The sequence below is a fragment of the Echinops telfairi genome, unplaced genomic scaffold (genome assembly GCF_000313985.2).
Source record: "Echinops telfairi isolate 266 unplaced genomic scaffold, ASM31398v2 ScPeMD7_7458;HRSCAF=8496, whole genome shotgun sequence".
Lineage (NCBI taxonomy): Eukaryota > Metazoa > Chordata > Mammalia > Afrosoricida > Tenrecidae > Echinops > Echinops telfairi.
In genome coordinates this window covers 255,500-260,067 of record NW_022111358.1, presented here as the reverse complement: position 1 = coordinate 260,067, position 4,568 = coordinate 255,500, and positions in this window count along the sequence as shown.

The window sequence follows — 4,568 nt, the reverse complement described above, 5'->3', positions numbered from 1 at the left end:
TCTCTGATCTGGATCAATACCCACTCCTTTTGCAATAGAAAATTGTTCATCCTCTAATTGTTTATCCTTGTTTTCTTCACCGTCCTTCTTTAATTTCCAGCTTTATGGCACAACGATGGGAGAGAGATGCTGTATAACCTCCATGTGCTTGAATTTACTCAAGTTTGACCTGTGTCCCAGCATGTTGTCTATTTTCGAATATTTGCCATGTGGACTTGAAAAGAATGTGAATTTTTTGCATGTAGGTAGAACTCTGAAAATATCTATCAAGTCAAGTCGTCCAAGTGTGCTATTTAGATCTCTAACCTTGTTGAGTTTCTTTCCCAATGATCTGTCTTTTTTCAGAGAGTGGTGTATTAAAGTCACCAACTATAATTGTTGAGCCTGTGATCTCTTTTTTCATCTTTTGGAGTGTTTGATTCACGAATTTCGCAGGTCTCTCATTAGGTGCATATGTTTATTATGATCACTGGTTCTTAGTCTATTATTCCCTTGAGCATTACATAGTGCCCCTCCTTGTCTCTTGTTATGGCCTGTATCTTGAGGTCAATTTGATCAGATATTAAGATCGCTACCCCTGCTTTTTTGGCATTACCATTTGCTTGGTATATTTGTCACCAGCCTTTGATTCTCAACCTGTTTTTGTCTGCAAACGAGATGAGTCTCCTGGAGGCAGCAGATTGATGGGTTATGTTTCCTGAGCCAGTCTGTTAGCCTCTGCCTTTTATGCCTGAGTTCAGGCCATTGATATTTAGTGTTATTATATTCATCTGTGGACTCTGTGATGTCATCTTCTACCTTTTGCTTTGGATATTTTCTTATCTACCCATCTTATCCACTTGTGTTGTGTGTGTGGTTTTTGTTTTCCTTCTTTCCATGATTGAGCTGATGCTATCCTATGGGCTGTTTCCTCTTTGTAGCCCTATGGATGGAGTTGTTCTATGTGATGGTCTCTTATTTGCCCTCGGTGAGTGTTGATCTTCTGCCCATACTGGATCGGCAAGGATCTTTTGTAGGGCTGGGTTTCATTTTATGTATTGTTTGAGGTTTTCCTTGTCTGGGAAGACTCTTACTTCTCCATCTATCTTAGTAGATAGTTTGGCTGGGTAAAGTATTCTTGGGTTTGCGTTGTTTTCCTTCAATTTTTGGAATATGTTACTCCATTCCCTCCTCTTCTTCATCGTTTCGACTGATAGATCTGAACATACTCTTATTGTGGTACCTTTTACGTGACTGTTTGCTTTTCCCTAGGTGCTTTTCTGAACTTCTCCTTTTCCTCATAGTTGGATAATTTGAAAATTATATGTTTTTGTGACTTCTTCTTGGGATTCAGTCTTGCTGGTGTTCTTTTAGCCTCTTGAATGGTTGCTTGATATTCATTTATTAAGCTGGGGAAATTTTCCTCTAAGAATTCCCTTGCTATTTTTGCTGTTGACGTCTTTGTTGTGCCTTGTTCTGGTAGTCTGATTATTCTAATATGGTTTCTTTTCACAGCATCAGATATGGCTCTCAAGTTTTCTTCAGCTATTTTGATTGTCTTATTTGACTGCTTTTCCCATTTGCTGAGGTCTGCTTGGTTATCCTCTAGGTCACTGGTGCGATTCTCTGCCTCCTCAAGCCTATTGGCAAGATCTGTCAATTTGTCGCGGATTTTGTTTTTCGTTCCTTAACTCTTGTATTTCCCTTTGGTGCATTGCCTTTATCTCCTCTATCATTTCATATTTTTTCTGCATTGCTTCCCTCATATCCTTTATGGCTTCAATCAGCATTTTGAAAATTTCTTTTTGTGGCAGGTCAATATCTGCTTCTTCTTTGTCCATCGTTAGGTTCATGACTTCTTCCGGCATTGACTTCTGTTTCTCCTGCTTTGTTGTTGAAGCTGTTAGAACTGGTTGCTGTTTACGTGTTGTTTTAGAGGAGCCTGGAGCCAACTTCCTGAGTCAAAGAGCCCTGGGCTCTCTCTTGGGGGATTCCTATGAGTACTTCTATGAACTACCTCCCAGTAGCTGTACTGAGGGGTCAGGCTATCACTATATCTTCCTGTGGTTTCACTCTTTTCCTTGCCATCCAGTATTCTGTTACTTGGAATGTGTGTTGGATATTCCTCTCATGTGACACTGGTTGGGTTGTTGTGGGCCAACGACGGCGTCGCTTCCCTGGCCGCTCTCTAAGTAGGCTTCACGGTTCTTGGAGCACTTCGGCTGACCTGTGGTGTTTCCCTCTGCAACTGTAGTGCTGAGGAGGGTGTGTGGGTATACCTTTCTTGGTGTAGAGCTCTGTAGCTGGCAGGGGAATTACCGTAGACATAGAGATCGCCTTGGAGGTTGGGTTGATGTTACCACAGTAGCATGGAGCCCCACCAGTGGTGGTCAGGTGCTTCCCCCAGTCACTTGTAAGGCCTTAGCATTTAGGCTGGGGATGCCCCACTTGTTTTTAGGGGAGAACCCCCTGCTGCTTGGTGTCTGGAAGAGGACCAGCGTGAATTCCCCAGCTTCTTGCTAAGCCAATAAATGCTGGCGGGAGCTCCCCCAGTTGGGCCTTCAGAGTTGCCCTAGGCAGAGGGGAGTGGCCTGGAGGCTTCCAGTGGCTTGTGACAGGAAAGAGTAAGATGAGAGGAAAGAGAGAGAACGATGAAGACACAGACTGGAGCAACAATGCCAAGTCCACTGACACCCACTCACCTAAAATGTACAAGGTAACCAAAAGTGAAAACAGTAAAAAAAAAAAAGAGAGAAAGAAAAGAAAACAACAAAAAAGGAGGACTGAATCTGCTGAGGTTGTGGTAGGAAATAGAGAAGATCTAGAAGAAGAGGAGAAAATAAGAAAACGTGAAAAAAGAACAAAAAGAAAGGAAAAGAAAAGGAAGGAGGAGAGAGAATTAAAAAAAATAGATAAAGAAATAGCTGACCCTGTGCTGTGCGTAGCACTTGTCATGTGTGCAGCACTTGTCCTGTATTAGGGGTCATGCTGCCCACTGGGTGGACAGGGTTGTCCTAGGCCGGGTGTAGGGGTCTTCCAACCAGCAGTGGCATGTGAAAGGAATGAGAGGGAGAAGAGAGAATTATACAAGCAGAGAGTGAAGTGAAGAGAACAAATACAGAAAGAGGAAAGAAAGAAAAAGGGAATAGAGAGAAAGAAGGGGAAAAAACCCCTACTGTGTTCACTAATATGGACTGTTAAGGTAAGGAGGGAGGAGATAGAGAAGGAGGAAATAAAGAATAAAGAGATAGCTTCTCCCTGATTGCTTGAATGTGGGGCTAGAGGGGTTTAGACCATGCCCCACAATGATAGGTTGGTGTGCCCTTTTAATGCAGGGACCCAGTGGTGCTGGGCAGAATTGCCTTAGGTGATGGGATCACCTTAGAGGTCTGACAGAGGTTTCCTTAGCAGCGCAGCGCAGTGCAGTGTAGATGTTTGTCCCAGCTGCCTTTTGTGGTGTACAGTACTCCCATGGAGGGCAGGCTGGAGTTCCTCCTGATATTTGGGTCGATTTATCCCTAAGAGGAGAGTAGTGACCTGGAAACCAGTAGTGGCATATGATAGGAGAGAGTTGGAGAGAAGAGGGGAAAGAGGGAAAAAGGAAATAAAAGAGGGAAAAAGAAGAAAGAGAGAAAAAAACCCAACACAAACCCGAGCTTGTTGAGACTGACTCCGGTGAGAAAAATAGAAGGGCTAGTGAATAGAGAGAGAAGAAATAGCGTAGTAGGTAAGGAGATAACTGAGACTTGATCACTGGTCCGTGAGGCTGGAGGAGTTCCAACTCTTCCTCAAGGTAGCATGGTGGTGTACCCGTTTGATGTAGGGTTCCACAGATGCTGTGTGAGATTACTTCAAAGGCAAGATTGCACCTGTGACCAGGAGTCAGTTGAGTGCTGGAGTTTGCTGGTATACCTGCCTTGTGCTTTATCCTAGTTCTAATTTCAGGACTCCACTTCCCTGTTTCCTTCACCTTACCTCCCATTTTTCTGGTCTGGCAGCAGGAGCTCCGGACAGGTATGTCCTATTGAATTGCCATTTTCCCCTGAGTCCGCTTATCCAAGTAATTTGTGACCACCATCCCCAACCCTTCTTCTACAAGATTCATTCATCCACCTATTTTATTCATTCATTATACAAGATTTTCAGTTCTGCAGATAATTTTCTTAATTTTTATAATTAAATTTTTTATCAACTTGATTCTGATCTGTGGTCTATCAACTTTGCTCCAAAGTTCCATACCTTCACTCTACTGTTTAATTGAGAACCTCCTTGAGGCTGTCCAATTGGAATCCTTGGAAACACAATGGAAACAAAGCGTATCATTTTTAAGTACCCTCTTGTTCACTATTTTAATTAGATGCATCCTCTTTCTTTTAGTGGCTCAACCTCCAGATCTTGTCGTTTCCTGAATCACTGCTATCATATGAAAAGACTGTAGTATTAAATTTAAAAATTATTGGCGCTTGGGGGGGTGGTGGTGAAGGGCCAGCCCCCACTCACTGCTACTACTATTATTGCTACTTGGATTCAGTAATACTACTTCTGGGTTCAGTAATGCACAATTGTACGGTTGAGATATATAAGTATTA